Source organism: Molothrus aeneus, chromosome 13, assembly GCF_037042795.1.
Source record: "Molothrus aeneus isolate 106 chromosome 13, BPBGC_Maene_1.0, whole genome shotgun sequence".
Classification (NCBI taxonomy): Eukaryota; Metazoa; Chordata; class Aves; order Passeriformes; family Icteridae; genus Molothrus; species Molothrus aeneus.
Genome location: NC_089658.1, coordinates 15,926,914 through 15,939,280, shown reverse-complemented (window position 1 = coordinate 15,939,280; position 12,367 = coordinate 15,926,914). Strand labels below are relative to the sequence as shown.

The 12,367-nt window shown below is 38.7% G+C and overlaps 1 long non-coding RNA gene across 1 annotated transcript in view; it reads left to right on the top strand.

Moving 5' to 3' along the window:
- The first annotated feature begins 6,743 nt into the window (after positions 1-6,743).
- Positions 6,744-12,367, top strand: part of LOC136562137 (uncharacterized) — a 39,806-nt gene continuing 34,182 nt past the window's right edge. The window contains exon 1 of the long non-coding RNA XR_010784472.1: positions 6,744-6,965. This is a non-coding gene — a long non-coding RNA (uncharacterized lncRNA). The remainder of the gene's footprint in view (positions 6,966-12,367) is intronic.

Below are 12,367 nucleotides of genomic sequence, written 5' to 3'. Positions count from 1 at the left end.
TATATGAAGATTTCATTTTCACAAATACATGGTATGACTGATGCCTTTTATTAGGCTTACAAAAAATTAATCAGAACTGAAGCTTTCAAGGCCACAATCTCTTTTTTCAGTTCAAATTACAGATAACGGAAGGAGAGACATAGTTAGGAGATCTTAAAAGCTAAACTGATCTTTTTTGTTTGTTTGTTTCACAATAAAAGGCAATAGCATTGCTATTTATCAGGTCCTGCAAGCTGGCATTGCTGCTAAATAACAACAGGCCACTTCCCAGCATTATCTCCAGAGTTGTTGCTTGTGCATATTTATCCAGTTAATGGGATGGATTTATTACAAGTGTTGGATAATTTGGACCCAGCCTACACTGATGTATTTTATGGCATGTGGTCAACCCAGCTATTATGGCCTGGGTCTGCAACTGCTCTGTAAACTGGAGCATGCAGTCATTAAAATGAATGAGCACAAGTGTTTGCTATGCTGGTTTTAATTATATGTTTATCTCTTTTCTCTTTTAAACTTCCATTTTATTTATACCACATGTGGTGACATATGGGCTGTAGATGTCATCTTAGGGGGTTTAGGAAAACCATAGGCAAGCAGCTTCCCTTATTTAGGAGGGTTTAACTCACCTCCTTAACAGCAATTATAGGGTTATATATCTTAATTTAGATACATATTCCTGATTTTTAGTGAAGTCCAGTATCCAGAGATTAAGGGAAAAGAGCAAATCTTCATCATGTGGAACATTGTTTTTAAGAGGGAATGTTTTAATGCTCATAGAATCATGGAATTCTTTGGGTTGGAAAAGACCTCTAAGATCATCAAGTTCAATCATCACAGGTCAAACACATGTTTATTATAGATGTTTATATTATGACTTGGACATTTGGTTAAGAAGTTTTCTTAGTAACCTCTACAGAAAGAAAATCCTGGAGAATGAAACTCATCAACTATTAGTATAACATATAATAGTTTTAAATTGTAGTTTAAAGCACAAATAAATGGTGCTTTCATGGCTCAGTATTGTTTTCTGGAAGTTAAGCCATGTGGATAAATATAATTTCCTTTTACATTCATGAAAATTAGTGTGAAAATGTAGTACAGGTGTTGGAGGACATCTCTGATGGCACAATTCCACCAAAGGAATGCACTGAAAACACACAGATTCCATGTTATGGTGCAAGCAATCCAGAGGAATGAACCTGCTCTGCAGGACATTGACATCCTGTTAGGTCTGTGATTTATATCATTAAAATCTTTTGACTTACTAGTTGGCTTACGGGTTTACTCTTCGTGTGATTTTATTGGTGGAAATGGGCCAGGAAAACCAAAAGGGGAATGGAAAGCTCACTTTCAGAGAGTTGTACAGCCTGGAAATTTGCTTCCTAGGAATGTTAATGTCAGCACACAGTCATCTTAGCTCTTATAAAAATCAGACCTTGTTTTAGACCTTATAGCTCCTTTGGACAATGAGGAGTCAAAGAGAGTAATGTCCAGATGTGAGAAAATTAGCAAACACATTACTTTCTTCATTGGGTGAGCTATCTATTCCCCACATTGGCTCAAGGCCTGTATCTTTCACATGACAGAATGTGAACAATTTATGCATTTAGCTAAATCTGCTTAACCTGGGTCAAACTACACCCATGTTGGAGCTCTGCCATCATAAGCGAAAAAGAATTATAGATCTGATGGTACATGTTCTGATGAAGGAGAAACAGTGACACTGGGCTGATCAACAGTTTAACTATGACACAAGAGGCTCCCTCTGAGGACAGGATCAGGTCTATTGAAATGATCAATTTAAGTTTTAAATTATACTTTTAATTATTTAAAATAGAACGTCAGCAGAGCTAGGGAAAAAAAAATCCCTTTGTGTCGAGCAGTAATTACATCTGACTTTTCCACCAAAATCTCTAAGTGCTGTAGAACTGCATTAAAATTGCTTAAATGTAGAAGGTTCTTTCTTTTTCATAGTTCAGATTGTGCACTGAACTAGATAGCTTTGTTAGCAGGGCACACGGCTCCTCGTTCCTGGAACCCTGCTTGAACTCTTTGCTTAAAAGAATACACTGGTTTTGCTCAGTCATTAGTAGGCACTTACTCATATCAAAATGCACTGCATTTAATTCAGGACAGTTGGCAGCCTCTGCATGAGTGAGACTCCAAAATGAGCCAGCATATGAAGGAGGGGAATGTCTTCAGCTTAGAGCTGGGGTTACCTCTAGGGCAAGGAGGGGATTTTCTCACTCCAGCTGTCTGCTTCGGGACTGGTATTCAGTGCCTGGTACTCCGAGACCTGCAATCTTGGTGAGGGAAGGGAGGGGGGGGAAATACAGAAAAAAGTAAATAGACACTCAAATGCCCACTAGGAGAAAAGAAAATTGTAAATAACACACACGTAAAAAAAAAATCAGAAATATACCTGCTCATGCATCAATCGCCTCCATTTCAGACGTGGTGCCAAACAGAGAGGATGAATGAGGGTTCAGCTCAGTTAGGGAGAGTGCAAATATCAACAGCACTAAAGCTACTTTTCAGGTTAGCATAATCTTCTGTCTGCAAACACTGTGTGGTTTATCTGATTTTTTTTTTTTTTGTTGGACAGCTGTGATCTTCTCCTTTCAAAACCTTGTCACTGCCGTTCAGCAGAAATGTAAGTGATATGATTAAGGAACATGGCATCTTGTATAATCGGTCGTAATCATTATCTAGGGGTTTCAGTAACATGACACATGCACAGCAACAGCAGCATCTGCTATGGACTGACAGATATCTCAAGCTCAGGATGATGGAAGCACACTGAGGGATTTGTAAACTTGTCTTGGCTAATGCCACTACCCTGATGTGAACCTGTTGTTGGCTATGCTGCTTAAAGGCCAAAGATTAAAAGTGTTTTATAAAGTTCATTCTGTGTCTCATGAATCTCCATCTCTGGCTGGTGTGGGATGTGTTACCTTGGCAGACCTTTCCCACTTTCACTGATAGGATGGCACTTTTGGAAGTAGCTGCAAAGAGCAGAACTCTATTTTTGTAGCGTTTCCTCACCATACACAGGGTTGGTCTTTTACAAACACTCAGCACTGGATTAACTGTGTTTCTAGAGTAGTCAACAAAGCTGAATTGTGTAGTATATGCTCTGTAGTTTATAAACATGAGGGGACAGATTCCCAACCGCAGGGACACGTGACTGTGACTCGCGTGAGTGCCACGGTGACTTTGTGCTGGCTGAGCAGCTCCACACGCTCCATCCAAGCTGAAGACCACAGACCATGGTCCTGGGGACAGCAGCCACTCTCTGGAGGCTTTCAGAGGGAGATCTGAAATCTGTTTCTTCCTGAGCCTGCAGAAACTAAAATCCAATCTCTCCCTTTCTGCATGTGTCCCCCAACCACTGCGCTGTGAAAGGTCTGGGAGAAGTGGAGATGAGAGCTGTTTTCCATGCCTCCTTGTTGTAAGAGTCACTGGAAGGCAAATGGCAGTGAGCCAGAAGGAGAACAAGCAAATGAGAATCCTGCCAGAAATGGGATACATGCTTTTTTTTTTTTCCCCTCATGTTTTTGGATTTGGCAAAATTTAGAACAGCTGTAGACTGCATTAATTTGCTCTGAGGTCTGAGTGATTGCCAAGGCCGTGGTTGGGGACATCACTTTTGCACACCAACTGTGGAAATTCATCATTTCTCCATGTCAACATCAGAGGATTAAGACTTGGGCACTGTTCCTTTATTGTGACTCCAACATTTTGGTCGCTTCTAGACAGGATCTTGTACTCAGCCTGCTCCATTCAACTTTTTGTGAACATTACTACAGCTGTACTCCTGGTAGTAACAAGCTACCAGCCTGAAGTCAGGTTTGTGCTGCAGTGAATCAAAACCCATTTTTATGCAAACACAGCAGTTTATGAAGATAAAGTCCATCTAGACAGGCTGCTGTAATAGTATCATTTATTTTCATGTGCCATACATCTCAGTTCCAGGGGTCTCAGTACGCAACATTCACAATTTATATATCCTGAGTAACATTTAGGATTATTCACAGTTATAAATAATGGGTGTATTGAAAAAAATGGACAATCTTTAAACAGGTTAAATGCTTGTCAGCATATTATACATGGTATATATTCATTTTACTCCTGAGCAGAACTGCAGATCATGTTCCATCAAACCACGTTAACTAAGAATAGCACAACTAATTTTTCCAAATGTATTTATCCCACTTTACTTAGCTCAGGTTTTATGGATAAGTATTTTTCATAAAGTTTTAGAACATTGTGATTCTGATTTTGTTACTCTCATCATGTAGGACTTTATTCCCCAGATTATCTCCTTAGGTCAGCTTTTTTGATTATGGGATGGGCTATGCTGATTTATAGCATTTGAGAATCTGGACCATTGAGTTCAAGAGGATAACTAATAGAGTCAGGAGCTCATCAAGTTCAGCGATGGCATCAGAATCTGATTCTTCTTGTGTTCAGGAACAAAGGATTGATAACTGATGAAAGGACAGGCAATTAGTTAACCACATTTATTAAGAAGACAAATACAGAATGCAAATGCATTTGCCTCTTTGAGGCTCCCTCTGCTATTGCCTCATGGAACAAAAAAAAATCATTTTCCTTTATTCTCAAATACAAACATATTGAATGATTATTGCCTAATTGCCAGATGACTCTTCCCTCTTGCTTTCTTGCAGGTCAAGGTTTGAAAGAAAAATATGTGTAGAGATAAAACAGGCACAGATCAGATGTAAAAATCCACCTGCTCCATTTATTAATGCAACTCTGCATGTGAAAATACAGAGTTAGGAATTAGGTAGCATATGAAAGTACAGCTATATAAATTGAAAAAGAATTTTGAATAGCAATGCATTTGGGAATACGAAACAGGGTGAGATTAAACATAATGTAATAAAAGGTAGAGAAAACAATTTGACACAACATGGCAGTGATCAGAATTTCAGCTCTTAAAAACTGCATTTTTACTGAAGACTTTGCCACAGGTGAAGTCAGGATGGCTGCTCCCACCTTGTGCACGGGCACAGGCAGGTGTTCCTGCCTCCTCTTTGCCTCTGAGACAAACACCTGCTAATATTAGCCACCTCCTCCCCGTCGCCACCAGAAGGAGCTTAGCAGATGATATTTTCATTGGATTGTACAATAATGTGAAGTCTTCTCTAATCTTATTTGGCACATTACCCATTGGATTTATGGAAATCCTCGGTGAGCTCTGACCCGGAGGTGTGGCGGCCGCATAAACTCTGCGCGTGAGCGGTGTTGCCGTGGTCACGAGGAGTGCCCTGGGCTTTACCTACTGCTGAAGTTTTTGGCCAGGCTGACAAGTAACCCTTAAATCCAAAGGGAATGGAGTATAAAAATCAGTCTTCCAAACACACAGTGCTTCGGCTGATTAGCATGGAGAAAAAGGAATTAATAATGAGGAGAAAAAAAAGATAGCCAGAAACTACAAACACCAGGGAGCCCATTTCAGCGTTGCTTGAAAATAAAGCAACAATAGCAAGACTAGTCGTCTCATTAAATAATAATTTGTTATTTCCCTTAATGCTGCACATGTTCTTTAATGGCTGTGACTTCTTAAGACAGTTTGACTATAATTCCCACATATTTATCAATAGGAAACTTGTATAACTTTTAATGAGTCCTTGAACTGACCACCTGTGAACAAGAGGTATCATAAACGTTGTCTCTTCAAATATGAAAAATAATTTGAGCATAAGTTTTCCTTGATGTGGCTGATCTAATGTGGGCTGTGAAATTACTGGCAGACAGCTCAAGCCAGTCTCCCTACAAAATTAAGACATGGCTACTTCTCTCCAATGGCAAGGAGTGGAAGTTGTTCTCATTTCACGCATTTGGAAAATTGCAGGTAATTCGAGAAGAAAAAAAATTAAACTGTTTATTAAAGAATGGTTTTTCCATTAGAAATGTGCATTGATACATTTCTTTGTGTTCAGAGTCCAGCCATCAGGAAAAATTTCCAGCTGTTGAAACTAGTCTGATGGTCTTTCATGTCTTCATGTTTTGTGACAAGAGATGAGTATGTGCTTTGAGCAGGATTCTGGACCCAGGGGAATTTCATTTTCATATGAAATTAAATTCATATAACTTCCTGCACAATTTCAGAAAAAAAATTATGCAAAGAATGTCATTTCATTTCAGCTGAACCAGCTTGTAAGTTTTACCAGCTCTATCTACAGTGCTCATGACTGGTTATAAAATGCAATCGTACTTCATTTTATTCTTATTTATGTATCATCTGTCAGATTTTCCTGTTTCACTTTGACTTCACCATTCTGATTAAATGTTAATATTTTGGTTTTAAATTACATATCCTCTGGCATATGATGCCACATGCAGAGGTTTTTATTCCTGTATCACTTTAATGAGATGATGCCATATCAATATATCTGCATGAAAATTTTCAATATTAGGAAAGGAAAATGTTACATTTTCAACCAGGAATTTTCAAATATATTCAATTTAAAGGATATAAGGTTCTAAATCACAAAATATTCAGATGATGCTTTCAATACAGAAAGTTTTGTTTCAGCATTTTTTGTAAGATAGTTATGTGGATGCCTTCAAAAGTAAATATTTGCAAGGCATCCATTTTTTTTAAGAGCTTTGAAATTCTGCATTTTTGTCCCAAATCAGGAAGAAAAAAAATGACATTTAAATTCCTGATTTAAACACAGTTTTTCAATTTTTAGTCCACAGGTGTGGGACCATCCTGCTGGAACAAAATGCATGTACTGGAACTCCAGTGCCATTTTTGGGAAGACTGTGGATACACTGAAGGCATTTCCCAGCATGATCTGCAAGGGAAAATGGTGAAGAAGCCAGAAAAACAGGGAAGCAAAACCACCTCCAATGCACCAAGTGTTTTTGCAGAAATAGCAGCATGGCCAAGGTACCTCCATCCCTTCACTCTGATGGCAATCATATCACAGGTAACAAGATGTTTTCCTGCTTTGGGCAGCACTGCAGAGATAACCTCTCCATGACAAACAGATTTTCAGCAATTTTTTCTTGTCTGCTGGCCTGAACCTGAATTTTCTTTGATGTTAAACATAAATATCTGAACATTGCTCCTATTTTCTCCTTGCATAAATAAAGTGTCTGGGGGCAGAGGGGAGAGGTACTTGCTGTTGCCTTTCTGTTGTGACAACGTCAAACAAAAGCCATGCCCAGTGTTTTACAGAGGGCCATCTTTGTCTTACAGAAAATGTAATTGCACCCTTTTAAAATATCATCCTGGTATTTTAACAGAGCGTTGGGTGGATGTGTGGAGTGATTTGCTGCACCAGTGACAGAGTCCTTTGGTTTTCCTGCAGTTCCAATGGTGCTGTGGAAAACTTGGGCTACATGGCTTTTCTTTTTGTGGAGCTGGTCTCAACATTGGTCTCAAAAGGAGCTTGGTGCCTCATTTTTCCATTTGCCATGTTAGAATGAATATACAGCAGTAGGAACTGCCTCACATTTCCCATTCTTCACGTTAAACATAATCTCCCAGCCTGAGTGCTGAATCACATCTCCCAACTATTTCCTGCTCCAACTGTGTCTTCACTTGTGTTGCTTTTATTTACCGTGTCAGCCCGCACCTTTCTTAACAGTGTTGCTTTTCTTCCCCTTCAAACAAATCTATCCCATTCTCTGTGGCAATTTTTGAGCTGTGTGCTCAAGTCAGGGGTTAGACAAACCTTATCAGTATGCGTGTGTGTGTATGTGTGTGCACTTGTGTATGTAATTCAGGTATTTTCTCCTACTGAACAGGACAGTTGCATTGGGAAGCTGGTAAAAGCTAGATAGAACAACAGCACAATGCATCAAAGGGGGGAGCTGAGATTCTTTTTTTTTCCATAATTTTAGCTGAATGCATCACAAAGTGGCAATTATATGGCACATTTTTCTTCTAAAAAATTGGCCTCGTTGTGCCTCTAGACAACAAAACAGCATGAAGAAACCATACAGGCACAGCTTGGTTCCAAATAACCATGTTTACCTAATATACACAAATATGCCAGGCCTAACTGTATAAATATTGCTGTTCTGACTTATTTCTGGAAGTTTCTAAAACACATAACGTGGTGAGTAGAAAAGAACATTCGCTATTTATTTTCAATGTAGGAAAAGGCACTAAGTCTCATGTATAAATATATTTGCAATGTGATAGGGAAAGATGACAGGAGTATCCATGGAGCATTTTATACCCACTCATATGGTGAAAAACACACAATGGAAAAATTGATTGGAAGTGTTTGAATTTATATAAGAGACATTCTGATTTTTCTAGAAAATGTTTTCTATGGTATTTAATTTGAATTGGTTCATGCCATGGTTTTTCTTTCTTTTATAAAATATTCAAGAGATTCTCAGGGTGACATGAAGCACTTTTAAGAGAACTACCAGTTATCTCCTCTTTTCTTATCTCTTGGGCAGCTTTTTCCAGCATTCAGAACTAGTGCTTGAGTTTTAAAGCTCCCTTCCACAATTACTGTCAGATGAGGTGTATTGACAGAGAGGTTTTGCTCTGGGGACCTAATGTAGTATTTGAATGCATCAGAAATTGCAAATGATGCAAAATTACTCAAAAAAATATTCCTAACAGAACTCAGAAAATTCCCAGCCTGGAAGCATGACTGGTTTTAACAAATGACAGATTCCAACTGTAACAAAAGATAATTTCTGTCTGATTCCAGGGGAGTGGATGACAGATGACTCTTAGCCCGTGGCACGTGCACCTGGCAGTGCTGTCACAGCGTGCCCGTGCCAAGGGCGCAGGGCTGAGGTGCCAAACCTGGCTGATAATGGGATTAAAGTCTGTAAGAGGCGCCCACTACCTGTTAGGTTTTGATTTGAATTGTCCTGTTGGAGTCTTCCAGGTGGATTTGTACAGAACAGAGCCGTGGCAGGCGTTCCTCACTCACTGAGAATTTTCCTCCTTTTCAGTTTCTGGGAAAAGCAGGTATTTACGGAATCTCAGCTGGTGCAGAGGTCAGGACTGAGATCTAGCAGATATGACTTCCACGTGATGCTGAGGCTGCCAAAAACTATTATTGTCACTGGTGTCCAGCTATGCCAGTCTTTGGGGTGACAATTGGGTGAATTACCAGGAGCTCCATCTCCACATCACCCGTCCCAGTGCTCATCACAGTGGTCTGTGATGGTGACTGCCCAGGGCATGAAATGGTGGAGTTGTGCTCCATGTCCCAGTATAAACTGGTTAAACTGGGGCATACCTCACCCTGTAAAACTGAACATCACTGTCATTAGAAGCAGTACAAAGCAAAAGAGGTGCAAGAAGAAAATGCTGGAGTGGACGAAAAAAGTATTTAGGAAAAATGCAAATGAGACCCCTGTTCATAGCTTAATTTGACTTTTTTTTTTCCAAAATATTTGTCACCCTCGTTCAAGTCCTGCAACTTATTACTGTAAAAATACCAAACAAAAAGGTCTCCTCCCCTTTTTGGCATTTGTTTTTTATAGAGCATCTGAAAAAACATGATTTGTGGTTTGGCTTTTTTGTTCTGTTTTTATTTGGTGGGTTTGGTGTTATTTATTTGAAAGGACAGAGGCTCCACTTTGTTACTTTCTTATTCACCTCTATTTGTCTACTCCACAAACTTCAATATATTCCCTCAGTTTGGAAGAAAATAGATTTTGACTAAACTATATCTTCCTCTTTCCTCTAGCCACTTTCCAAGAGCCAGAAAAAATTAAAAATTCTGAAGGAGCAAAAAGAAGTTTGAAAAAAAGAGTTTAAAATAAGGAAAAATAAATCACTAGCATGCTTTTGCGCTTTTTTCCCATGCAAATATAAAACTACAGAATATTTTTAAAAATCACACTTTGAGAATAGGATTTAAAATTTTCAATTTCAAGTGATGGTTTGTAGTTATATTCTACAGTTCTGTAGAAAATGAAGTCTTTTTTGACTGCCAGCCTATTCACTCATAAGTACATATCCTCTATTAAAAATAGTCCTCAAAAAATACTTTAAGAAAAAAAAAAGTGTCTAAAAAATCCAAATTATAATCAGTCTTAAATTATGTATGAGTTTGCTGAAGAGATTAATCTATTTTTTTTAATGTACAGAGATGACAAACAATAGAAGATTTTTGAAATAGAGCCCTTCCATGAAGGAACATGGAAAGACCTCATTGGATAACTATTCATTTAGGAGAAACAATGAATGTACCAAAAGAGATATTTCAGGGGACCAAATTAAAAAACATGATTTCTTAAAAAAATAATATCCTTCTCTGCTGACACCTTTTTGTTGTCAATCTTCTGCTGAGTCTCAAATTTTATGCTCCATTGAAACTAGTTCCATCATGGATGTGCTCCAGTGATAGCAAAATTTAAGAAGAAGAATTAATGAATTATTTTAGGTTTATTGTTGGGTATCATAGAGGTCTTTTCCAACCTTAATGATTCTAGGATTTCATTTTTGTTTGTTTGTTTTTCAATAATAAGAATAAACTTCTCCAGCTGGGATAATGGGTGGCTCTGCATTTGTCCCACTTCTTAGACCTATTCTTTTATTTCTTTTCTATAAATCATAAATCTATGATGACATGGGTCCAACTGCCTCAAAGCCACTACATAAACATTATATTTCCCCCAATTTGATTTAACTTCTATTACTTTTTCTCAGAGTTCTGCTCCTTATTCAAACTAAAACCAACCAAACATACCAAAACCATCTTTTCATTCCTTTCCCTTGTCCGGATGCCTTGCAAAGGAAAGAGAAACGACGGCTTTGATCTGGGGAGAGCGCGGATTTTCTTTCTTCCTTTAAGCAGGCAGAGGATATTCGTGCAAGGGAAGGATCAGGGTCAGGCCAGGCACAGCTTGTAAGTGAAGTTGTCTATCTCCAGGCCACACAACTCCGCTGCAAGTTTCCCTAATGCCTTGGCAGCACTCCATGGCCCAACCTGGAGACACTGAGCTCAGCAGAGGAAGCCAATTAGGTTATAACCTGCAGTTGGTTCAAGCCCAGGACGTGGCCATGAGCTCTGGCTGCCTTATCCACTAAGCTGCCCTGAATCGGCGTGAGGTTTAAAATTGGAACAGTTTGTTTTGGTGAAAAAAAAGAAAATAATCATAATTTCCATAGAAACCAGACAAGGATAAGATACTGTTAGAAAAATACAATTATAAAATCTATTTTGATTTATCATCTTTGCTGTTCTCCTTGCTGTAGATTCTCTGAGTATATGCTTCTAATTGCATCATTGCATTAGCAAATCTCCTGTTTTATTTAAAAGTCCATATTTAAATGAGAGCGGTATTCAGGGGAAAAGAAAAAACATTCTGGTGCATTTGCATTTGTGGAAAGGACCAAACCATGAATGAAGGCTACCACATTCAGAATTCCCTCTATATTCCCCTTTTATCTTAATACATTTGGCAGGGGAGCCGGGGGGGGAAATATACAAAAAATTAAGACACGAGCACGGAACCTCAACTTACACAAATTGGCATGACTCCATCCGACTCGGTGGAGCTTCTCTGATTTATATCAGCCAAAGATCTGGGCTAAAGGTTTCTGGGAATAATGGGAATGGGAGGATTTCAGCAGCTTCACTGACAGAGGAGAGAAGATGCTGCAGGGAGCTGCACATGCAGCGCATGGCCATGACTGCTTGCACACTAATTAAACCAGTTTTATATTTTGGTACTGGAAAGATGGTTAAAACCATCTGTTTCTTTTTAGAAATCAGTTTCTTTTCTACTAGCTAAGGAGAAAATGTGGACAAAATTAGATCTAGGTGATAAATAGTTGTTTGGGGTTTCTTTCTTCTGCATCTGAAGGTCAAGATGTAAATAGGATTTGCGTCAGTACTTAAAGGCAGATGTAAAGGTTTATTGCAGTGCAGCAAGCAACATGATCTTAGGTAAATCTCCAATGTTTTGTTTCAACCAAAGCAGTGATTTAATTTATTTAGTGTTCTATTTAAGCTTCCCCTTTTCTTCATGTTTTAACCCTTGCAATGTGGAAGCGTTTCATATAGTTTGAAACAAACGTTGAAAGAAACATTCCCAATTTTTTCACTTAAACTAATTGTGGAATATGACCCAGTCTGAGGCCTCTTACACATCAGGCAATCAACAGGCTGATGCCTCAGTGGAGTGTTCCAGCAAATTACCTGGCACAGCCATCGCAGGGTAGCTGTGCTGGAGCACATCACTGGAGCTGAATTAGAGGTTGTAAATTGCCTCCACAAATCCCTTCCCTCATAGTCACTTATTGTCCCACATAAGTAGCTATCATTTTAATTGACAGAGTCTTGTGTGAGGGATGCAAAATCATGAAAAATATGAAGTGCATCATACAGAGACAAAACAC